Raw genomic sequence first — 27,626 nt, forward strand, 5'->3', positions numbered from 1 at the left:
CAATAAATAGTAAAATAGTCGTAAAAGGTACGTGAAATGAAGTCTATTCAGACAGAAAATATACAATTTGACAGTTATTGAAAAATATGCTTTTACGCATAAAGTTCAAAAATAACTCTAGCGGCCTTCCATTTTTACGAATTTGATGCGACAAGTTGCATCTGCACGATTAAGTATATAAACAATAGCAAAATAGTAAGATGCAATAAAAAATTTTACTGTCAGCACTTTCGTTGTCATTTAAAGGTGAACAAGGACAAAGATAAGATATACGTTCGAGCTCGAAATCAACGAAATCGTGCACGATTATTATTATACTACACGTCTCGTTCTCAATGATAGTATTATAGTGTTGCTTGTCATATCTCATATCACAACGTTTAAATATGATGCTTCAGCCTCCTTCGGTCTTCGATCCCTTACCAACTTCATATTGTTTCGTTGTGCCGAACTATCGAGACGTTTTTCGGTATAGCCCGCAAAAATTTATTACATTCTCAAAGTAAGAACAATGTCAGAACACAAGAAGAGAAAGCATTCAAGTTCTCGATCGCGTGATCGCGATCGCCATGGGAGCAAAAGAAAAAGAGATGATAAGATCGACAAATTACAGAATCAAATAGATAACTTCAAATATCATCGGAGGGTGAATTCATTCAAAACAACCTTCTACTAGCACATCTGCTATGTCTAACTTATATAAAATTATTAAATAATAATACCTATCCTGAGAGGGTTAACATATGTTATCTCACATTTTCCACACGAAAAGTGAGAGTCAAAATCAACAAGACTTGACGGGGTGTTTTTGTAAGCAAGTTCAACAGGAACATAGACCTATGGACACAATAAATGTCGCCTCCTTTAACCTCACTTATTTCTTTGCTCATTGAAGTATGAGGGTAGTCTGAAAAGTTTTGAGCCTTAATATGAAGATGACGTTACTCGTCAAAATCATTCTAGTATACAATAGTATATGCTTTGAAAGATTTTTGTGAAAATTTCAGCCATTTTGGACGCTCAGTTGTTGTTTGACAGTCGTTTGTGTCAGTCGATGTCAGTGTTTTTGTAAAAATGGAAAAAATTGAATATAGTGCCGTGATTAAATTCTTACATTTGAAAGACAATACGACTGCGCAAATTAAAATCGAATTGGACGCTGTTTACGGGGACTCTGCCCCATCATTTACCACGTAAAAAGATGGGCAGCTGAATTTAAACGTGGTCGTACCAGCTTGGCTGATGATGAGCGTTCGGGACGGCCAAAAACTGCGACCATCGCTGATAACATCGAAAATGTTCACCAAATGGTACTGGATGACCATCGAATCAAGGTTAGAGAGATAACAGAGGCTATGGGCATACCGAAAGAACGCGTTTGTATATATTGACTGAAGAACTGGATATGCGCAAGCTATCCGCGCGTTGGGTGCCGCGCTTGCTCACTTTGGACCAAAAACGAATTCGAATGAACATCTTCAAGGCCTTGTTCAAGCGAAACGAGTCAGATTTTTTGCATCAATTCATAACTGTAGATGAAACTTGGATCCATCACTACACTCCAGAGACAAAAGAACAGTTAAAATAATGGACTGCAAAGGATGAACCTGCTCCGAAAAAGGTGAAGACGGTTCCATCAGCTGGGAAGGTAATGGTGACCGGTTTTTGGGGTAGTCACGGAATTGTGTGTATCGACTACCTTGAAAAAGGTAAAACAATAATGAGAGCGTATTACGCATCATTACTTGATAAGCTGAAGACAGAAATTGCAAAAAAACGGCCGCATTTGAAGAAGAAGAAAGTGCTGTTCCATCAAGACGACGCACCTGCTCGCACTTCGGCGGTCGCCATGGCCAAAATTCACGAACTGCACTTCGAATTGGTTGACCACCCACCGTATTCACCAGATCTGGCCCCCCAGCGACTTTTTTCTGTTTTCTAAGCTTAAAGTTTCGCTTGAAGGACAGAGATTTTCATCGAACGAGGAGGTCATCGCATACGTAAACGCCTATTTTGCGGAGCAAGACGCCAACTACTATTTGGAGGGGTTAAAGAAGTTAGAGTATCGATGGAAAAAGTGTATCGATTTAAAAGGAGATTATGTTGAAAAATAAAACTATATTTGACCGAAAAAATACTTGTTTCTATGTTAGGTTCAAAACTTTTCGGACTACCCTCATAAAGCTCCGTATCTGAGAAAGTAACCTTCATCAGCTCTCTCTTTTACACAAGATTGGAGAGGATAATGTTATGGTAGGTTATGTTATCTCATAATTTTCAAAGAGATGTGAGAGCTGAAGTCAATAAGGCTGTATTGGAGTATTTTGGGCTAGTTCAAGATTGTTAAATATCATCCAGAGAAAAACAAAAAAGACATATAACAGAAAAAGTATTTTACACTAAAGCCTCGAAAGTTAACGCAGAAATTGTTCCATTTCTTTCAGACATTGCTTAAAAACGAGACTGCACTTCTTGGACACCCAGAATTGCATTGGTACAGCTATGGCGGCCCTGGGAGCAGCATTGGTACAGCAGCAGTGTCTTTGCTCATAGATCCTCCTAGAAAGATGGGGTGAATGAAGATGCATTCATCGATTTCTTGAGCCATGCTAATCAGATTTTGACAGATGTTTTTTATCAACAATCTGTAGCTCGAAAATCATTCATTACATCACAGTTGAATAAGAATATTAAACCACTGTGAAACTGTGAATACTAGGATTTTCGATAAATGGCTGTATGAGAGTGATTTAAAAGAGAAAATTACAGATGCAAAGGAAATTGAAAAGGCTACTCGAAAAATTGCCGTCAAACGTTGGAACCAGGAAAACGGGAAGCACCTGCGAGATACTGGCAGGTGGGTTATCCGCTAAGACATCAACTTTTCAATTTCAAAAAGAAAACACATCAAACCTCCAGTCAATCTCAACGAAGTCATTGACGAAGAACCGATTATCATCAAGGAAATAGATCAGGTAGAAATACAGACCCATTCGAACAGCTAACGAGCAATTTTACAATAATTTTGAGTTACTCTTTCATGTGTATAAGTTGTGTTCTGATCTTATAAAAAAAAAAAAAAGAATTATCACAGACGCTAAAAACCTACAATACTATCATTGAGAACGAGACGTGTAGTATAATTGTAGGATCAAACAAGCCCGTCGAAGACGGACGAAGTTTGATCGAAATTATATGAAACATCTCGTTCAAAGATGATAGTCTCCCATCCGGATATATTTCTTCCCAAATAATAACAACTTACACCCACTATCATCTTCACTGGTGATAATTCTAAGTTCTTACACAAAACAATATGAAGTGGCAAGAGATCGAAGAAGGCTAAAGCGCCATATTTAAACGTTGTGATATGAGATATGACAAGCAATATTACAATACTATCATTGAGAACGAGACGTGTAGTATAATTTCGATCAAACTTCATCCGTCTTCGACGGGCTCGTTTGATCCCACAATTATATGATGAAATTTATCGACGGGCACATGCACACACATATGGCTACACACACAAAAAAACATTATTGACGGAGATGGGGTTTCGGCGGCTCGGCTGCTGTGATCGCGAACTCGCGAGATTTCGCTGCCCGGATCATCAAAGGATCCGCGGCACACGTGCGCGTCTTGGCGTCGCCGTTGTTAATCCGCGACTTTTCTGATCTCACGATCAAGGAAAACATGAGGAAAACATGATTCGGTCGTCTTCGCTCTCTGACTCGGAGATCCTCGAGGATCGAAGGGCGAGATCACTTTTTCGTTGTCCGCGACACCGTACAGATCGAGAATAAAACAGTCGAATATCTTTACATCGCGTGTGTGTGTTGTATCACGACAAGACAGGCGACAGTTTCAGGTGTGTTGTGTCCGTCGAACTCTTTCAAAAAAGGGCGATTAATTCCGGGCGACACTCCCAAACGTGCTTCAATGTGGCTCAGAACGTCAGCCCTCAGGCATTGCTACCGCGTCGTGATTCAGGGTGTCGTCCCAAGCGTCGTCGAAACGAAAAGAAAGCGGGCAAAGCGAAAGAACACTGTTGACGTGAACTATGTTATAACACATGTGGAGCGTGATCATGTTGTGATTGTATTATAAACTGTAAAACTATAATAAATACATGTGTGGAATGTAAATTCATCTCATTTACGCGAAATCACGAGTGTGGATGTTAAGTCCCAAATTCACCCAAATTCGACAAAACAAAGATGAATAATTCTAATTTTTATCACGATGCTACGTGTCGCTACCATCAACGCGGAGTTCTTCGCTGAGTAGTCAGGGGCCTTAAATACTATAATTATCTTTTCATTAAACATTTTCTGAGTTATAAGATTTGAATTTGATACGTGACATAAAATATGAAATATCTCGTAAACTATTCATTTTTTGGCAATTATATCTTAATATTTTTATATACAGACTAATAAGATAAATTGTACGGTATAAAAAAAATACATAGTTGCTGTCGATAAGATCAATAAATAGATCTTTTGAAACCCTACAACTTTTCTGAAACATTTTTTTTTCCTAAAATGTTTAGTTTTCGAGATATTTGGCCGTCCCGATACTTTTTATACACTCTGTATAATATTTTTATAATGCGCTCCGTAAAATTTACACGTTTTAAATGAAATTTTCTTTAAGTTATTATAAATGCATTGCTTACTTTCAAATTTTTTTAAATAAAATATTATATATTTTTGCTATAAAATTTTACAGAATCTGTAATAGAAACCATAATATAGAAATAATAATAACTTAATATTAGTTATAAATATGCATGTACTACATATAGATTATTAAGATTAATTTGATTATTAAGATTGTTCGATAAATAGTCAATAATGTTATCATATCTGCATGCTTCAATATATTATTTTATATTATTTCTATTTAAAATCTTAAATTAAAAATTGGCTGTACGCCTTTCTCTTTAAGTCATGATATTTTATATTATTATGTGAATTATTAGTGTTATTTATGAACATTTGAAAGATTTTTTTATTATAATTTAAATAATAATATTTAAATAATAATATTAATACTATAAATGATATAATATATCAAAAAAAGATTTCACAAAATAAATGTGATAAACATAACATAAAAAATGAACATTAACATGATGATATAAAATAATGGCTAATGTTAAATACTTGCCTACTAATAAATTGATATATATGATACTTATTGATACTTAAATATATAATACTCTAAATATATAATACTCTAAATTATAGTCTAAATTTAAAAATAAATATAATATTCTCTCTCCCCCCCCCCACACACACACGTGCGCGCGCACGCACACACACACACACACACACACACACACATACATACATACATACATACATACATACATACATACATACATACATACATACATACATACATACATACATACATATACGTAAAATGTTCTACATTATAGTTTAAATTTCTATATATTGTATAAATAAAAATAGAAAATACTGAAAACTTACTAAACAATTTAATGTTTAAGGTTTCACATTTGTCTTTTTAGTATGATATATTTATTATATTTACTTCGTTATTATTTTCATATTCATCTTTTCATATTCATTTTCATATTCATATTCATCTTTACTTAGAATAAATTTTCCAATGCACAACTTTTTGCCCAATTAAAATTCATCAAAATTTTTGCATATCTACAACTCTTTTTTTAACATAAAAGTTTGTGCATTAACATATCACAGAAAATGTTACTTCATCACTCTTATACTGAACGCATGACTTTAATCATTCAAAATTTCATAATAGTCTTTACAAATGCGACGGTAAAAGATGGCACTTCCTTCTTATAGATCATCTCGTAAAAGTTCTGTGCTTTGACACAGCTTCCTTTCAACATTTTATATGTGCTGAATGATTTTCTAGATGAATTCCATCTATTGAGTATTCATTTTATTCCTTGCTTTTCAAGTCTTCCATTGATAATCTTTTAATACTGTTTTTTATTTATTAGCATTACATTTTTACGAAATAATTTAATTATTTGTATTATTTTTCAATTTTATTTTTTATTATTTTATTATTTTTCAATTTTTATTTTGAATGGTTTCACGCAATTTGATGTCTTTTCACAAAAACTTTTAAAGATCAGAATCTGATTCAGCAGCTCAAAAATTAAAAAAAAACATAGTTTTCACTTTTCGCTTCCGCGACCAAAAAATCAATTCATTTTACCCATCATCCGTTTTTTCAAGCATTTTCCGTAATCTTCAAAGAATTTTCATCCGAGAGAGAGAGAGAGAGAGAGAGATTTTTTGACTAATATTGATTTCTTTTTGATCGATGTGCCACATTCTAATAAAATTGTATTTTTCTCCACTTTAGTTTGCTCTGTATAATAACATATAACAATAACAATAATGATAGTCAATAATCAATATAATACCACATTGAGAGCTGAAAAACGATAACGATTATAAAATTCATGTTCACTCTGAACTTTTGATTTTTCTTACGAATCCAGCAACCATTATATACTATTACACATTATTCCAGTAACCAATACGGATTTTGTAGTGACGATTACAGGTTCCACGGTAACAAATAGACTATAGATTTATTTCCTAATTCAATATTGAATCACTGTTGTATCGTTTCATAATTATTACGATAAAGATCAGTAACAGTAGTAACAGTAGTAACGGTGCAATATATAAACAAAAAAAGTTTTTTTAATTTTCTAATATTTTAATTTTTTCTAATATTTTTTCCAATATTGCTTATACAGAGTGTATAAAAAGTACCGGAACAGTAAAATATCTCGAAAACTAAGCATTTTAGGAAAAAATATTTTAAATAAAATTGTAGGATTCAAAAAGATCCATTTACTTTATCTTATCCTTGATCTTGAGTTGCCGAGGTCATATAGAGGTCAACTTTGTTTTCTTAAATAGTTGTTTTAAATAATTGTTTCATTAAATCCTCATTACATATCCTTGTAGCTTATCTCGAAAGCTTTTCAAAACTGTATAATAAAATATTTATTTAGTAAGTTCTTTCTGAGTTATGAAGCTTGAATTTGATATATAATTTGGCATAAAGTATAAATATCTTGTAAACTATTCATTTTTTGGCAACTGTCTTAATATTTTTATACACAGAATAATGAGATAAATCAATTGGTGTAAAGAAAATACATAATTGTTTTTCAAAAAAAGATACGTCGTTACATATTGTTATTTCCAATTTTTCTTAATATGTATATTAATGTATATACATTCTTATAGTATAATAAATTGGGCTGTTATACATTTTTTTCTAGAACGTTAAAATCTTTAGCCTTTTTTTAATAATTTACTTAGATAATTTATTTTTCAGAAATAATAAGAAAACTAAAAACATTAGTTTTAAACTTAAAACTAGAGTATTTAATTTTTTTATTATTATTGATTACACTTGTACGCATGAACTCTATTTTTTTTAATAAAAAATAAGATTTTTTAAGATTTTTTTTATATATAATAAATCTCTCTGTAATAATTTTCTTAAAAAATTACTACAGAGAGAGAGAGAGAGAGAGAGAGAGAGAGAGAGAGAGAGAGAGAGAGAGAGAGGGAGGAAGAGAGGGAGAAAGAAAGAGAGAGACAGAGAGAGGAGGAGAGGTGTAATTAAGAAACAATAAAAAATATAGCAAAAAGCTATTGTATTATTCCCGTAATAAAACAGATCATTCTCTAAGGAAAAAATATTTCTTTAAGGGAATGGGGCTGGACTTGTCTGTATTACCAACAAAATGTAGTAATTTTTGTAGTGCTCATTTTTTATTAATTTTATAGATCTGGAAATTCTTTTCCAGAATTAAAATTTATGCATATGTATTAATGCATATGAATTTCGTATCAAGAAGGAAAAAAAATTTTTTAATTTAGATCTTTTTTTACTATTTGGTACTTTAAAATGGTGTCCAAAGTTGTCAAGTCGCGTCAATATTTGCTTTATAAAAATTTTACAGCGTGTACGTAAAAAATTGATATTGCTAGATTAGAAGATTACATAAAGAAACAACGTTGAGTTTTTAAAATTAAGCTAGATACCTAATTGTAATACAAAAAAAGCAATACAAAAATTTGTTCATATGTGCATCACGTATGTACAGAAATGTATGAGTGCATGTATACATACATGTATATATACACAGATGTATCTACGTATGTTTAAATGTGCATATGTGTGAACGTGTTCGTCGAAGTTCGCTCGTCAATCCAGGATCCCCTTAATAAAAATCACTTTAGTCTTCTTGTCTCAGCATATTCGTATGATGTACATGTCGCACTACTTTCAATTGTCATCGCCAGCACTGTATTCTACAGTAACTATTTCTCTCGTATCTCTGAGCCTGTGCGATAGAACGCAATTTTATTGAAAACCAACAGTAATGGTTACAGAATCGCATATAATTGAATAATAAAACTTCTCAGTAATTATTTAGCCTTTCAGACAATATTGTTTACAACTTTAATTTTTACATATTACTGTATTTTTCAGCAGACACTTTTTTTTAGTAAGCATACTACATATTAAGATCAAAATATTATAGAATAAACGAAAATCCAGAGACTATTACTGTTTTTCGATTTTCAGTGCATTTATCGATGTACCGATCGATAAGAATTCGATTGTACAGTATTGTAATTACTTAATCTATAATGGTAATCGAAAAATTACTGAAACTGACAAGTACTCGTTACGTTGTAATTTGTCAATTAGTAGTAATTTATTTTAGTAATTTATTTTATAACAAGCAAAATAAAATAATTCTTTTGTTATGTTAATAAAAACGATAGATTTTTTTTAAAAAGTTATATTTAATTCATTTCTGTATATTCGTTATAAAATAATAGCCATTTAATTTTTGCAATTTTCTTATTGTCTATCCGTATGTTACATTTAAATAAGTACTATATACTAATAGAGCACTATAAAAGAATAAATTAAAAAAATTGTGTCTTAATGCTTATTTTTTTGAGAATTAATTGATTTCTTTCTCATAAATATCTTAATATAATTATTTTTCCCGCACAAGACACATCTGCATATAACGCGCACGCGCATAATGCAATATGCGACAAATCTGATTTACACGGTGTATCATCCGTAGCTATCGTCCGCTTCATTATTCTCGTATTAAATGCACATGATTCCCTTATTTTCCACTGGTAAATACATACATAACACCCGTTACGCCTTTATTTATGAATCAAGTCTCACGCGACTTACTGACGCGGCAAGATTCACTTTGTCGTTCTTTTTCGAATCGATGTTCGTAATAGCGTCTAGTGCACTTACAGTTCTCATTCAAACGAAAGTAACACAGTCCTCTATATAGAATCAGTTTACTCTCTAACTTCTCGTCAAAGATTCAAAGCTAAATAAATAGGAAAATAAGGAACGAAAACATTAGGAAGAATCGCAAAATTGTTTAGTGAATAAAATTTATGCATAAAGCATAACGTTAGTTTTTAATCATCCTATAATTTTGCATGTAATTACCAAATTAGAAAAAGTATATTAATGATAAGAGATAAAATGTATAAATATTTTATTTGAAATAATGTATTGCAAGTTAATATTTAATCATTTAACTAATTGAATATCGTTTAAAATGATAGTTTGAATAAGTATAAAATATTATTTTACTATTTCATTCATGATAAACACACATATTTTATATAATCTATCTTGCAAAATAAGTATTGGTAATATTTATTGTTTAAAAAACAATATAGAGAAAGAATAAAGGTAGTAAATATGCTCATACAAGTTGTAATTGTCGCAGAATTGTTGCTATTACTATTAAAAAACAAATCTCGATTGAATTAAGATTAATTCCTCTCACAAATTTTGCTTCAATAAAAATTTAATAATAGCCTAATCGGAATGCAAAGATACAAAAATTACGAAGAACGTAATGACTTTCAATACAAAATATTTGCAAACGGAAAGTCGGTCGTGCAAATTCATTCGAAGAACATATACCAAATATTGATTTTCCACCGTAGACTGCTCTGCAGGTGTAAGGATGATGAACCGAGCGCATCCGCCGAAAACGCGGCGGTACTGCTCGGAAGTAGTAGGTCGGCAGTAGAAATCGATGCATTTTCCAACAACAAATAAATTCTTGATGACAGTGCCACACCGGGGTACAACACACCCGGAAATGGAATACCTTCGGCTCGTTGCTTTTCCGTAGCGATTGCGCATCGGCAAATGGAAATATCTCCTGGTCTCGCATACCCATTTTCATCCGCCAGCCTTGTGAATCGGGTCAGATCCATGAAACCACAAAACTATATATATATATATATATATATATATATATATCGGCGGAAGTCGCGTGTTAAGATTGATCTTTTCGCTTTAGTTGGAAAAATTGAAAAACGGTATATTGCGATTGAAATAAATCGACACGCGCGCGCACACACACACACACACACACACACACACACACACACACACACACACACACACACACACACACACACACACACACACACACACACACACACACACACACACATTTTTAGCATTTTCCCGTAAGTTAAAATTATATCGCCAGGATTGATCACTAAAACCTTGAAAGAGACCCGATCAACAGATTTGCAACGAAACGTTACGTATAAATGTTACGACATCACATTGACAGATATCGTAAATGTTGCGAAATCTTCGTGACAGGATATCGAAGGAAAGGATATATAAACTCTCGTAATCCGGCTCGCGATAACTAAAGTTTGCGCACGACTTTGGCCGATATATCTTAAAGCCCCATAAAGCCCCGAAAAATCGACTGACCGATGAGTTTTAGAATTGCTTTCGCCGATATATTCCACTCGTGAAACGTGAAAAGTATGATAAGTTAGAGATATCCTTCAAGCACAGACACCAATGTATGCACAACGAACAGGAAAAAGAGTGGGATGAGATGAAAGCAGTTTACAAAGCGGCTACATTATCCGCAAGAATTTGGAAGACTGAAAGCAATTTCCGTCTCTCATACACAAAGAAGGGATCTACACTTTATTGGCTCTGGGAAGTTCATTCCGTCTGTGCAACGAGACAACGAGGATACGACAGCCAAGTGTGTTTCGTAAAATGCCGTGGAACACATCCTAATCCTCGGAAATTGTATCAGGAAATGCCCGAATCGGTCAATCCACAACGTGGCGATGAGTTGCACGCAGCAAATTAAATTCCCTCTTGTCCCAGTTGGCTAAAACATTTTTCAGGAATTTTATTGTACATTTCGAAAAATTACACAGAAATATCATAGAATTCTAGATGTTAGATCTATCGAATATTTCTGATGAAGAATTGATTGATTTGTACTTTATTAAAGGTTTAAATTTTGTTTCGCTATAATAAGAGAATATATAAGAAAGAGATATATTGGATTTAGCAAATATATTATAACAGACTTTGGATTTAAAAAATTTAATACTCAAAGTATTTCAATGTACTACAAAAAATATCTGAATTTTTAAGGACAAACTTCAAGACAATCGATTGGATTCTTCGCTCTCAAGTCTTTATGAAATAAAGATCGTTTAAGAATTAAACTTTAGTTAATAATTTAGTTAATAAAATTTAGTTAATAAAATTTGTCATAGATCCTTAAAAAAAATATATATATATATATATATATATATATATATATATATTTACCATATTTGAATTTCTTTGTATAAAAAAAGGTTTTGTATTATTTTAAGGATTTATGGCAAATTTTATTAACTAAATTTTAATTCTTAAATGATCTTTATTTCTATATAAAGACTTAAGAGCGAAGAATCTAATCGATTGTCCTGAAGTTTGTTCTTAAAAATTCATATTTATATATATTATATATTTATCATATTTGCATCTATATTATACTAATACAAATGTAAGAGTTTTCAAGGTTTTATCATCAAAATAAATAAACTAGTCTTTTATATTTATTTAACGTAACAATTGAATTTAATTTAACGATAATCATATTCGTCCGGAACAAAAGAACCGATATAAAAATGTCCAAAATTTCTCTTAATATTCTTTAACAACTTCTCGTTTTAATACAAGTATAATTCTATAATTCTCAGACCGAGTTCTTCCGATCTATATCTCTATTTTTCACCTTCTCGTTTGTCGTCTAAACTCTTTCTATTTTGGAAATCCTCACTTATGTATTCTAATTCTCCCTCTTACATATATTTTCCTAAACGAATATTTTCTCAAGTAAATATCCTAATCGTTCTTAACATAATTTTAATAGAGTTTACACAAATATTCCAATGGTTTCGATTTTTTAATATATTTTATTGTTTAAATTTAATTAGAAAATTCGTGCATTTCTTTTTTATAACTTTCGTTTCTTTATATTCTTTACAAGTTTCTTTATATCTTTATTATTAATATATTAGTTACAAATCTGAATCAACCATATTGCACTGATCAAGTGCTAACATTGTTATTCGTTACTCATTTCGCGAGAGGACCTTGTTGATTGAGAAATATCCATGGAGGCTTCGAACATTTGCCGATGATCCTGTCGAAAACCGAATATATGTACGGGTCAAGATGTTCAATTTTCACGACACATACAAAGCAAACGGACGACCGGATTCGACGATGTCCCGCAGGGAAAGCAAACAGAGAGCGAATTTGAACGGATGACGATGTCAGGGACAAGGATATCCGGCCTGGGATATTCGGAAACCGTTAGATTCCCGTTGGGCGGGACAAACAAACTGATGCAACTCCAAGAAACTGGAACCGAGAGAAACGACATAAATGGATTTGCGAGAACGAAATTGTGAAACGACAGGAAAGAACGGCCGAATTTACCATCGCACATCGGCCGAGTGTGTTGCCTCGATCACTCGAGATCAATTGGCACAGAACTGCTTTAATGTTGTTTCGACTTTTTTAATTAAAATAAATGATTGACTTGAGATGAAGCAAACGTGGTGATTGTTGTTTTCATTATTTGATATAAACAACAATCAAAATCGAAATTTAATGTTGCGTCAAAATAACATTTGTTGAGCTATTTATTCGATGATTATAATTATAATATTTTGATATAATTAAATTTATATATTTTATTAAACAATTGATCATAATTCTAGTTTTACATTTTTTTAAAATAATTTTGCGAAAAATTTCTTTCTTTTTGAATATAAAAAATAAATTTTTAAAGCTTACGCATATACAATATATCTCGATATCAAAATTAACATTAATTTTTTAAATATAATTTAGCGTTAACTGTTCTTACAATTGTGATCTTTCTGTAATTCTGATCAAGATGAAATGTGTGATTAAATTTTCTTTCTAATAGTCCATCAGTCTTTTCTTTTATCACATCTTTTTTCTCCATATTTCTTATCGTTAAATAGTTCACTTTTTCCTGTTATTTAGCATCAAAAAAAAAGTGTTACAGTCTTGCATCCGCTTGCTAATCCGCAAATGTGATATTGGTATTTTAAATGAAATAGAAAAAAACTGAGTGAGATTGGTTTTTATCTATTTTCTGAATGGCGCACATACGAATTCAGATAGTTGATAAAAAAATAAACGATTCCGTTACAACATAAGGCTTGCTAATTTGAATCGCGAAGGAGACGCAAAAAAAAACGGGGGAACAGCGAAATCAAGTACGATGACAATTTGAATTATAATAGTTTTACGGCTATCACAATCGAGTTCTAGAAGGGGACGAAGATGAGATCGAAAACCCGATTGCGTTCCGATTGCTCGATAACAGAAACAAGTGATCTATCTATCAATAAGAAAAATAGAAAACAAAGACGTGGCGAAAAAAACGAGCAAGCTGATGGATTATTAAAAAAGAAAATTTAACCACACATTTTACCTCGAGAAATCGCAGATATCGTGAAAACAGCGCGTATACACTAAACAATTTGACTCATAATCCATTAAAGATCACAATTGCCGGAACAATTAACATCAGATTATTTGGAAGCGCAAAGGACTGCGCTGTCGCATTTAGTATTCACGTGACATAAATGAGCGCAAAACACGATGGAAGCTCTAGGCAAAGATTCTTGACATTTATCCGTCGTGACAAGTAGATATCATCAAAAGCGACTTTACGTATGGATAGAATTTCCATTGTAGATAGGCATGTTACGTTTCTTACGGGCAAAAACAAGATTGCATTTTCAATTATTTTTAGGGGTCAATTAAACAATAGATAATTAATTTAAATCTAAATCTAAATAATTTAAATCAAAAAGGAAAACTGAGAAAATAAAAAATCTGTGACAAATAATTATGCTCCATAAAATAATAACAATGAAATAATAAATAATGAAAAACCAAATTCAAAATCATGTCAAACGTATTGTTAATATAACGTTTTTTTAATATACACATAATATACACATGATGATATAAATATCATTTTTAAAGAATTCTATTTTCTAATTATTAAAATTTTATCTATACAGTCCTATAATTCTTTTATACAGGATGTTTCAAAATTCGCAACTCAAAATATCATAGCAAAAAAGTTTTCAAAAAATTAAGCAAAAAGTTTATTTGTAAATTTTTATTTCGAGCAATAAGTAAAGGTAAAGGTTGTAAAGGTTGTAAGCTGGTTGTAATTATATATTAGTTTCAAATGGACGCTTATTCATGAGTCGCGAATGCGGTGGATTAGTGAACCCGCACTTTAAATCATGAACTCTTGATACTTTATCATGCAAGATACCATAACATTGATCGCAAATTAATTAATCGCAATTGATGCCAATAAATAAATGTTATGAAATCTTTACCTCATTAAAATTATATTGTTGGTATTGCAGATTATAAAAAAACGTTCAGATTATTAATTCATATTAATGCAATTAATGCAACACTAATGATCACATAGTTACACGATCATACAATTACATGATCTAAAGTGCGTGCTCACTATTGCCATACACATAGTAGGATTCGGCACCTTATAACTTTATTTTAAAAACTACTGTTTGAAATAAAAATTTATAAATAAACTTTTTACTTAATTTTTGAGAAATTTTCTTGCTCTAGGTTTTTGAATCGCGACTAGGGACATTCTATATAAAAATTAAATATGTAATATTTTTTATTTTATTTAATTATTATTTCGAATATAATTTCAAAAGGACATAATATATCGTTATTTATATATTAAATATTTTATCCTTCTAATCTAATCATAGGAAAAATAATCAAATGTGTGTGTGTATGTGTGTGTGTGTGTGTGTGTGTGTGTGTGTGTGTGTACGCGCGCCGCGTACACACACACGCGCACACACGCATATATATATATATATATATATATATATATATATATTAATTTTGTTCCATTTATCCACTTAATTAATTAATTAATGTTGTATCATCATTTATATATATGTACACATTTTTCATATGGATGTTTTATCATCAAAATTATTCGCAATCGTTTGTTTGAAAAACAACTATTAATTGAAACCATTAAAATATTAATATGGTTAATATAAAATACAAATAAAATTGAATAATATTTATTAAATAAAATACAAATATAGTCCAAATATCAGTCAATTATTATCAGTTGATATTTTAACAATTAAACATTTTGATAGCGGTTTTTGTTACTTGTATGCAGAAAAAAAAACGTGATATGCCTTCTCTTTCCGCATAATGCCATTTACAGAGATCCCACAGATTTCCGCACGAGTACGATTCAAGAAACGCAGAACGCAACGCGATTCAGGAAACGCAAGATGTCGAGCAGCATTGGAAAACTTTATTATCGGATTTAAATTGCAATTTGCGATACACGTACACGAGGCTTGTGGTGGCTTGTGGAAGTAGCGGGTCTCGTGGAGACGCGCGTTTAAGCGCGGGTCGCTGGCAAATTGTTTCCCCGATTATTCCGGAAAACCAGACCGCCGACCAGTTGGCAATCAGAAGCCGTGCGAATCCGTATCCGCTTGGCTCTCAATGCAATCCGCGCGAGTTCCGCGTCATTCAGACAGAGGTCATTCGGCAGCGTCCACGTATATAAAGCCGCACTCAACGAACGTATTACCAGCAGGAGCAATTAAACTATTATCGAACTGTTATATCTTCTTTAGTTTTAATTTCGAATTATTTTCAAAGTAGAATATCTAAATCCATTTTTAAATTTATCACATGTTATATTCATAAAATGCACTTGCATTTACTTTTATCGTAAAATGCGAGTTCTATTTTTACAACACCAGATTTTTTTTTTAATATAATCGTTTAATTTCGAGCATTTTTTTATTAGCGTGGAAATTATATTATTTTAACTTGAAAATTAATTTGTGATTGGCACTAAATATGAAATGCCAAATCTTATAAATTTAAATTATATTTTGTCTACTTATAATATATTCTTAGCTTATTTTCTCTATTTACTTTCATATATACTTTCAGTCTATTTTTTTCTATTTATAATATAGTTTCAATTTATTATTTTTTTTTCCTCTATTTCATACCTGAGGCAGATAGTCCTCCAACGTTGAAAAAAATTAAGTTTCTATAGCTCATTCGATTGCTCATTGTTTGCATATGTATGCACACGTATGCACATTTCAAATTTTCGTTTGCACACTCTAGTAAAAGAATTATTAACAAAATAAAATTCGAAAGGTCAACTTCACGCTAGTCCCCCGACTACGAGTAAATTAAATTAATGCCCGTTTCCTCCAACGTGGTTCAAAATTTGAGCCAAGTTTTAAACTCCGATCAGTGACATTTTGCCTTCCATCAAGTTTTTAGTACAAGTTCAAATCAGTTAAACGATGTTCGTTTTGAACGCCCATTTTTGGCCGATTAACAAGCCCGAACGGCGTTTAAGGAGAGGACAACACAAAACTTATGTGCATATATCAGTATTTGAGGGTAAGTGCAGTGTATTCCCTGTATTTAGTTTCGTATACGCAAAATTTAACGTAGATTGTTATGGCATATTATATTTTATCATCATTCGATGATGAAGATATCATAAGATATGTTGAATAATTTATTATCATATAAATAAAATAATAATAATACAATATAATATATAATAATATAGTATAATGTAAAATATATTATAATATTAATTATTAATAATAATTAATATATATTGAATATATTGAATAATATATTGATTATCATTTATTATTTATTTTATTATCATAAAATATGTTGTTTAATTTTATTTAATTATTTAAACAGCTTTTTTAGAATCTCCAACAACTGATGAAATATAAAAATGCTTATACCTTTTAAGATTATTTGACAGGTTAGATCTAATCCTCAGTAGTTATTCTAACAAACTTGCTGCACTTTTTTTATTAGTTCTATATTATTTCGAGTTTCTTCACGAAGTTAAAGATTATTTGGATTTTTTTTTGTTTAATCATCTCGATATTTTTATCGTCAAATTTTTCAACTGAGTTTGTTACGCATCTTTTCCGTTATGTTCATTGAGCATCAATCACATTACTTGAAAAAATTTAATTTGAGTTAGCAGGCATTAGATATATGTTCAGTTGATCGAAACCAAGATAAAATTGAAGGAAAACAAAACAAATCGAAGATTAAATTGTGTGTGTGAAGTTGGCGTCTCATTTCGCGGAAACTCAACATACAAATTATTGAGAGTTCTGACTTCCTTTCGAATAGTTCTAGAGTTCTTAATAAATTAAACAAATAGTTCTGATCATTAAAGCGAAAAAATCGGTTCGGACAAAGTGAGACGCCAGGTTCATGCCGCGTCTTACTTTGTCCTAAATAAGTTCCGATGTTTGTCGATGCAAGATTTTGAAAGATTTATTTTTAGTTCTACAAGAGTTCTATAAAGAGTTCTGTCAAATTAAAGCAAAAAAAATTATTTAAACATAAATACAGAGTAATTATTAATGTAATAACAGATCGAGCTAAATTACAAACAAACAACTCGGAGTTCTGGCTTAAAAATTATACTTTCGTATAGTTCTCAACATGAAGAAGCATTTTCTAAAGAGTTCCGGGCAATTATAATAACGTACGATTGTTAAATAAATAAATACCGTCCGAGCGTCACGTACTTAGACAGAAAGGTGTGAGACGCTGGCCGCTATTTCGGAGTTCTGGCTTAAAAATTATACTTTTCATATAGTTCAGTTTCATATAGTTGAAGAAACATTTTCTAAAAAGTTCCGGGCAATTGTAATAACATACATTTTTTAAATAAATAAATAACGGCCAGCGTCTCATACCTATGTATCTAAGTGACGCTCGGGTGATATTTATTTATTTAACAATCGTACGTTATTATAATTGCCCGGAACTCTTTAGAAAATGCTTCTTCATGTTGAGAATTATACGAAAAGTATAATTTTTAAGCCAGAACTCCGAGTTGTTTGTTTGTAGTTTAGCTCTGTTATTACATTAATAATTACTCTGTATTTATGTTTAAATAATTTTTTTTGCTTTAATTTGACAGAACTCTTTATAGAACTCTTGTAGAATTATAAATCTTTCAAAATCTTGCATCGGCGGACATCGGAACTTATTTAGGACAAAGTGAGACGCGGCGTGAACCTGGCGTCTCACTTTGTCCGAACCGATTTTTTCGCTTTAATGAGCAGAACTATTTGTTTAATTTATCAGGAACTCTAGAACTATTCGAAAGGAAGTTAGAACTCTCAATAATTTGTATGTTGAGTTTCCGCGAAATGAGACGCCAACTTCACACACACGATTAAATTGTGTTCAAAACTGAACGTGGTTTACAGGAACTCTGAATTGAACCATGTTGGAGGAAACGGTCATAAAAGTAGATGAATTAATAGATTTTCGTTTGTACGTTCCGAAACAGATCGATTTTTCATTTGCACATCTTTAATTAAAAAACTATTAACAAATATAAATCTGGGAGGCCAACTTCATACAAAAAAAAATTCGTTTCCAAAGCGAATTTCGAAAATATGCGATTCAAATGGAACCAATCAATAGATTTTCGTTTGCACATTGTCAAACATCGATTTTTCACATCTTTAATTAAAAAATTATTAACAATTAAAGTTCCGATAACGGTTAAATTCAGTACGTAAGATGGAAACAGTTATTGTATTTAAAATAGCATTAATCGATAGATTTTCGTTTGTACATTCCCAAGCAAGTCGATTTTTCGATATCACAATTTTAATTACGCAATTTTATGTTAATAACTTTTTAACTAAAAGTGTGCAAACAAAAAATCAATCTGTTTCGAAATGTGCAAATGAAAATGTATGTCGATTAATATTTTAAATACAATCGTATTTCCATCTTATCTATCTATCAAACTTGATCAATATTGGAATTTTAATTGTTCATAATTTTTTAACTAATAGTATACAAAAATCTATCGATCGGTTCCATTTGAATCGTATATTTTCGGAATTTGTCTTAAAAATGAATTTTTTTTGTGTGAAGTTTCTGCCATCAAGATTTATATTTGTTTTTAATAATTTTCTACTAACTAGAAGTATGCAAACGAAAATTCAAAAGATGCATACATGTGTCAACGATAAACAATCGAATGAGCTATAAAAACTTAATTTTTTTCAATGTTGGAGGCTATCTTCACACAGGTCCATTTCATTACAAAATTCTGTAATTAGCCAGCTATGTTTGGTTACTTTTTTTGCTTAAATAGTAATTACTATTCTCACGTTAGATCTTTAAACGCTGCAAAATCGTTCGTTGAATTTGTAACTCAGAACAACACAGTTCTGCGGTTCCTGTAATTCGCTTGTTTTTACGCACTTTACGTAAATGCGGTACTATGTGCATCGTACCGCTGTTGCTGCGGATTCACCGCGTCACGGAGAATTAAGATGGTTTTCCATCGGACGGATATATGCAAACAAACGAGGGCGAGGGCGTACATATCAGCGCGAAATAAAAACGTTTTAGTAAAATGTTCCTCGAGTTGGTCAGTCGCACGTAATTAGGGCGAACAAATACCATTCTACCACGCTGAGAAAATCCGACCAGCGTTACTCGGACAAGCGCGAAATTGCCTTAGGCAGCACTGCGAGATAAGAAGCTACGGCGAGATTCTCACAAGGATTTTCCGGTTATATTATTTTACCATACAGTGCTGCTATTAGGGAAGCTTTCTCGCGCATGCGTATTATGGCCAATGGTCATATCTAGGGCTGTAACATGATGTACATATAAAATAGGCGTTAAAGTTTTGGCGGGATCCACGCTAGGATGAGGTAGGTTAAGTAGGTTAAGGTAAGTATTTAAATATTAATTGTTATTAATTATAAATATTATTATTTATTATTTGTTATTTGATATTAAATTTGTTATAATATGGATACACATAAGCAAAAGGGGACCATTAAAGAATATGCTCGTAATTTTCAAAAGAGTTGGTTAGAGGAGGATATTTTTAAAGGATGGTTGGTTCCTGATATTACAAGTAATAAGGCATTGTATATTTTGTGCAATATTACGATCAGATGTTGCAAAGCAGATTTAGTTCATTCGACATTCACAAAGAGTCAAACATATAGAAATGGTTAATAAAAAAGATGAAAGCTTTAATAATAATGATAATAATAACAATAACGATAACAATAACGATAAAATATCTCTAAAGATAAAGTAAAATTTGCAGAAATAAAATTAGCTTCATTTTTTGCAGAACATAATGTTACTCTTTATACCGCAGACCATTTAATTCCTTTGATACAAAATATTTTTAAAAATTCTGCAATTGCACATAATATTTCTCTGGCTCGATCTAAGTGCACTTCCATTATAAAAAATGTAATCGCAAACTATGAAATCGAAAAACTCGTAGAATATCTAAAAACAAATAAATTCTCAATTTTAATAGATAAAAGTACGGTAATACAAAAATTATGTGCATTCTTGTACAATTTTGTCGCAAAAAGAAAAAAATTGTTAAAACTCAATTATTAGAATTAGCTTCATTAGATGCTACAAATTATTCTGCAAGTAAGCTTTTTGAAAAATTTAAAGTTTGTTTTAAATAGTAAAGATATCCCTATAAAAAATGTTATTGGAATGGCAAGCGATAATGCAGTGATGAATCAGTGATGACTCGTGATGCAATAATTCGTTTTTCTCGCGTTTGCAATTAGAGACACTAGGTATAGTTTTGTTAAATTGTATTTGCTATTCTTCCGCGGTAATTGCCAGCAGAGCATGCGAAAAATAACTGGATTCTTGTAACTTAATTAGAGAACTTGCAACTTTATATGTCGAATAGTGCAAAGAGATGTGCAATTTTAATAGAATTTCAAGAATTTTTTGAGGAGAAAAAGAAGATTCTAAGATAGAAAAAAAAGAAGATTCTAAGATTATGTAATACACGATGGTTTGTTTTACAAAATTGCGTGATTAGAATTCTTGATCAATCGGAAGTTTTAGAAAATTATTTCATTTTAGCAACAAGTAAAGATAAATCAGAATCTGCGGAAGTAATTTTAACAAAATTAAATGATAATATTATTAAATCGTATTTGCTCTTTTTAAAGTATTCTTTAAATTATTTTAACGATTTAATGTTTCTTTTTCAATCACGCAACATTTTAATTCATATATTACATAAAAGTAGTTAACAACTTATTTAACAAGTAGCACTTAATTTTGTGACTCCTGAAGCTTTGAAAAACATCGAAACATTCATCATAGATGATCAAAATGATGATCAATATTTAAATCATATACGATTAGGATCTGAATATAAAGAACTTTTAACAACATTGCCATTAGAATGCGCACCCGACTTTCGGAAAATTAACTTTTTTATATGGAAACAGTTAGTATTTTGTTTGTAGTTGTTTGTAGTAACAATAATTTCGTTTGTAGTTAAATCGATTAAAAAATATCAAAATTTAAAAAAATGACTTGCACCCGACATTAAGATATTTTAAATCTGTTTGCGCAGTCTTTTTTAGAATCGTTTATAGTTGTTTGTAGTGCTTTTCGTTTCGTTTATAGTCGAACCGTTCAAAAGTTATAACAATTTAAACAAATGACCAAGAGGGAACTTTGCCATTTTTTAAGATAGCGCAAATCTGCTTGCGCAGTCTTTTTCAGAATCGTTTGTAGTTGTACCTACCTACTATCATTAGTAAATTGTTATAACTTTTGAACGGTTCAACTACGAAACGGAAAGCACTACAAACAACTACAAACAATTCTAAAAAAGATTGCGCAAGCAGATTTGCGCTATCTTAAAAAATGACAAAGTTCACTCTTGACCATTTGTTTAAATTGTTATAACTTTTGAACGGTTCAACTACAAACGAAACGGAAAGCACTACAAACAACCACAAACGATTCTGAAAAAGACTGCGCAAGCAGATTTGCGCTATCTTAACAAATGGCAAAGTTCACTCCAGGCCATTTGTTTAAATTGTTATAACTTTTGAACGGTTCGACTACAAACGAAACGAAAAGCAATACAAACAAGTCATTTTTTTTAAATTTTGATATTTTTTAATCGATTTAACTACATCGATCTAACTACAAACGAAATTATTGTTACTACAAACAACTACAAACAAAATACTAACTGTTTCCATATAAAAAAGTTAATTTTCCAAAAGTCGGGTGCCAGGTTCACAAAGGTCACGGGAAATTAAATTAAAATGTTTAAATTTTTATAAAAAATTTAACTGTTCGCGAAATAATGAAACGTTTACCGTATAAAGATATTTTTTTTTTTAAATTGGTCATCCTAACAATTATTGTAACTGTTCTTGAAGATGCATCGTATTTTTATACTATATAAACGACTGGCGTTATGAATTTCGATGTTTGCTGCTACATTGACTATGAATTTGCGATTCGTTCACCGTCTAAGTAGATTTATTTGTATTTTTTATCTCTTGCGCTGAGGAAGGCTGAAAGATCAGCCGAAACGTTCGCTTTATGTTACTTTGATTAGGTTACATTGATTATTATTAAACTTTACGCGCTCTTAATACTGCGCTGTGCTCTCATTGCCATTATACCCCATTCTTATATATATTTTTTTTAACATTTGTCATTTTTAAGTCCCACAATAGCTTTATTTGACGAAGGTAGAAATAAAATTAGAAATTTAACTTGTGTTGCCGGTCATATAGATGAAATAGATATAACGAAACTAGAATATGAATGGACAATTTTACCTACAATTTTTGATGAAAGTGAGAAAACAGAATTAGCATCTTTGAATATTAATGAAATGTGGGTCAAGATATTAGAGTATAAAGATTTTGACGGGGAAAAAATGTTTAAAAATTTAGAATTACTAGTAAAAGCAGTTTTATCCTTTCCTCATTCTAATGCCGAAACGGAACGAATTTTTTCTATTGTTAGTGACATAAAAAATAAAAAAAGAAATAAATTGTCCATTGAAACAATTTCAGCTATATGTATTGTTCGATCCAGTTTTCAAGCGCATCATGTATAGTGTATGAATTTTGAATCAAATTCGCGACATTTAGAATTACATAATCCGCAAAATTTGTATGCAACATCTGATTGTTAATTTAATTATATTTCTTTTCAATTATAAATTGATGACAGTTTTTTTTTATTTACATTAAAAACTATTCAAATATTTTCTTTTAAATATGTATCCATTGTGTTATGCTGTTTTATTTTGCAGAATTTATTTCAAAACATATGTTACAGTTTACAAATCTGTGATACTACAATTGTATCTGTAAAAATTAAGATATACACAGTATGTGATATTGTTTTGTGATTACCTGATTATACCAAATAATAATACGATAAAACATAATTATTTTTTTTTAATAATAATTATAAATATTTTTTTTCATTTATCAATAATTTGTAATATCTTACAAAAAATTTTTATTTTAAATGTTAATATTGTTAACAATATATTATAATAATAATATTAATAACTTTTTTACGTTTTATTCCAATAAAAATTTTTTTTAATAATACATAACATAACGTTCATTGATACTGATTATCCGAATATTAATTCCTTTTGACAATTACATATAAACATATAAGCAAAACAATATTCTTAATTATTAATTTATATTAAAGCTAATTAATTATTATATTTATATTTTGATATTATTGAACATTTCATATGTTCTCCTTTATCCGAAAGTTTTATGCGAACAAATATACAAATGATGAAAGAGAGTAGAAATAAAAGTGAATCCGTGTGTTTGTTCGTGTATTTAGTTGAAACGGCATGAATTAAAAACGGCATGAAGTAATAGCAACTTTGCTAGTTTGATAATGCAGTAAGGTCTTTATTGTTGATTCAACTTATTGTGCTGTATATAGAGAAACTTTGATATAAAGTTTCGGATTTAATAGCACAAGGTATATTCATACATCATACAGTACGCGCCCTCAGTTTATGCTCTTTAAACCAAATAATTTTCTCTGTACCTTTTACTAAAAGTATTTGCCTTTGGTTATTATCCGTATAATCCGTTACATCGAGAATCACTATGAATGTTGCAAAATGTAATTGGAGAATATGTAAAGATAAAAGCATTCTATCGCGTGATCATTACGCAAAATTCTACTTACGTGGAAATTATCTCGATTGCTACTCCCCGATGCAGCTGCTTAATAACAATATAAAAAGTCATTGCATATTGCATTTTATTTGTTAAATCGATAATTCTGTGTAGAAACGTCGCATGTTGGCGCGCGAAAAACATTATATAGGCTTCTTAAGGCGATGCTGAATTTGTCTATATTATCGACAAAACGCAGTAATTTTTTTATTGTTCTTATATTTTTTATTAACTTTATAGATCTGGAAATCCTTTTCCACAATTAAAGTTTCCTCATCCATTAATACGTTTAGCATATGAATTTCGTATCAAGAACGAGAAAAAAATTTTAAAATTTAGATTTTTTTTTTTATCATTTGATACCTTAAAATGGCGTCTAAGCTGTCAAGTCGCGTAAATATTTGCTTTATATGACTTTATATAACTTTTACAGTCTGTACCTACAAAACTGATATTGCTAGACTAGAAGGTTACATGAAGAAGCAACGTTGAATTCTTAGAATTAGGCTTAGACATTTATTACGATCAAAGAAGTATTACAAAAATTTGTTCATATGTGTATCATGTGTGTATGTACAGAAATGTATGTATGAGTGTATGTATGTATATATAAATGTATCTATATATGTGTAGATGTGCATATGTGTGAACGTTTTCGTCGGAGTTTGCTCGTCAGTCCAGCATTCCCTTAAGAGCCAAATTGATGGGCTTTATTTTTTGTTAATTTTTTTATTTTAATATTAGAATTCAAAATTAGTTGGCAACTCTCTCTCTCTCTTTCCTCATCTCTATTTTCTATTTCATGAAGTCGATTGGTTCTCGAAAAGCTCGCACCTCTTGTTCCGTGTTAAGTATTAAGCTATCGGTAATGCTGCTTTTCAGAGAAAAAGCTTTGCCAGAAATCTGAAAGCTATTCTCGTGAGACAAGAAGCATTATGGCATTGCGACCGAGTTCGCTGCGAAAAGAAATTTTCATTCGAAAACTTTTCCGCACTCGTTTTCACACGTTGGGTGTATATGTTCAACTCAATTATAAAATAACGTCGCGCCTCGCTGTTTCTCTGCGTCAATTGACGAAAAGTGACGAGCACGTACTGTAACGCAGAAATATGCTTGCAGAGTGCAATTGCGTTCGATAACTCGTCCAACGCAACTTGGTTTATATTTGTTGTCGTAAACACGATGTATTCTCGTTAACATTTTTACTAAAAAGAGAAAAAGCAAAATGTATAAACGAAAATAAATAAATTATAATATAATATATAACACGATGTCTATACAATAATATATAATAAGATGTCTATATAATTATACTTCAAATTGATAAACATATTTTCTGAGATTTACGCATGTGCGACATAAAAAAAAAAAAAAAAGAATTTGCACGTAAAATTGTAATGTTTATTCCGTAAAGAAATTTTAGTAAATTTATTATTTTTCGTATACTAACTCAACAATTTTGCAACGTTAGAATTATGTTCTTCTTATTAATAGATTTCTTTAGATTCTTTAAATAAGATTAATATCAATTAGATAAAAGAATGTAAATTCATGAAACAGTAATAATAAAATGTTGGTGTTGATAACTTAATGTCTGTACATTATTATTGTATAAGACACTTTAATAAAGCTAATAAGTAATTATTCGTCATTCATGATCACAAACATATTCGAGGGGCTCCATCAGAAGGATGTTCGGAACAACACTCGAATATATAGAGTAAGACATAGATCCTATCTTACTCTAATTATAATTAAAACGTAACGTATGTCGAACTATTATCTAACATTTCGTTGAAATTCCTGTTACAGCCTGCGACAGCTTTTCAATGTCAACCATAGACATTTACTGTACCACACAGGACAGCGGCAGGACAGCGACAGGAAGACAGGCGCGTTACGTACGTTACGTACGTAAGAGAGTAATTGGAAAGGGAAATACACTCAATTATAAACGAGGAGTGATATAGACCTCCTGGCGGCGTGTAGGCTCGCCCCTGGGACTACAATTTAGATGAGAGGATCTCACGGAGAATGGAGAGCTGTGGAGGCTCACAAATAATCGTACCTCTTGCGCCACATATTCCTTTCTTCTTGCCTTCTTGCACACATGCGGGGTACGCCGCAAGACGCATGTTCGCCAAGAATTCTTCTGACATTGTCCTAGCCAATCGACTCTTCTCACATATCATGTCTCGCACTCAACGGATAAAGATCAAGATTAGATCAACGTGGATATTTCATCTAAATTTCATTTTAAATGGTCAAAGGAAGAACGATGTGGAAGCAAGATTTACTCAAAATAAACAAATATTCGTGAATTTGAAATTGAAAAACGCTTACGACTTTTATATTTCTTTATACTAGTTTGCATAATTTTTGAACGTAATATAAACATGTATATGTAATTGAATTGAATTACATAACACGTTATTTATCACAAAATATCGAGATCAAGATGTCATGTATATTTTTTTATTTAATAGCATAAATTATTTAAAAAAAAGATACCGTTTCAAATTTATTGCACTTTAGTCATTTTTTAACAACTTTTTTCTCAATAATCTAATTACATAACGACGAACGAACGAACAGTATCTTTACAATAATTTTGTTCTAGAAAATTCTAGATATTCCCAGAAAATTAGAAAAAGACAAGCAAAAAAAAAGAAAGACGAGTTTTACGATACTTTTAAAATTCTAAAATCGTTCTAGTTTTGCCTAGAAAAACATTTAATGAAATGAAACAAACATAAATTAAAATTAAAATTTCGCGAGAACAAACTGCTCGAAAACAATAAGAGAAATTGTAATTAGGTATAGATAGACAAGATATAAATAGATAAATAGATAAGATTCATTGTTTTCCCAAGAGGTTGTACAGGAGTACACTTCCGTAGGCTGTAATTAAATATAGGAAGGGCTTGTAATACGAGCCTACCCGTAAATCGCAATTAACGCGGAAAGCGACAACACGAAAAGCGGAAGTCAACCGAGCAATCGGGTTACCACTCCATTAACGTT

At 31.0% G+C, this 27,626-nt stretch overlaps 1 protein-coding gene and 1 long non-coding RNA gene across 4 annotated transcripts in view; one reads left to right on the plus strand and one right to left on the minus strand.

The window, feature by feature from the left end:
* Positions 1 to 27,626, minus strand: part of Cow (Proteoglycan Cow) — a 157,253-nt gene that overhangs the window by 55,087 nt on the left and 74,540 nt on the right. The gene's annotated exons all lie outside the window — the stretch shown is intronic.
* On the plus strand, positions 1,840 to 27,246 carry LOC148937251 (uncharacterized). 2 transcript variants are annotated; one of them, XR_016138480.1, is made up of 2 exons: positions 1,840 to 2,857; positions 26,415 to 27,246. It is a non-coding gene; the product is annotated as an uncharacterized LOC148937251 (long non-coding RNA). The 2 variants fall into 2 exon arrangements; XR_016138481.1 differs by lacking the exon at positions 1,840 to 2,857 and adding an exon at positions 16,890 to 16,941.

Source organism: Pogonomyrmex barbatus, unplaced genomic scaffold (genome assembly GCF_055798465.1).
Source record: "Pogonomyrmex barbatus isolate J1 unplaced genomic scaffold, ASM5579846v1 scaffold15, whole genome shotgun sequence".
Lineage (NCBI taxonomy): Eukaryota > Metazoa > Arthropoda > Insecta > Hymenoptera > Formicidae > Pogonomyrmex > Pogonomyrmex barbatus.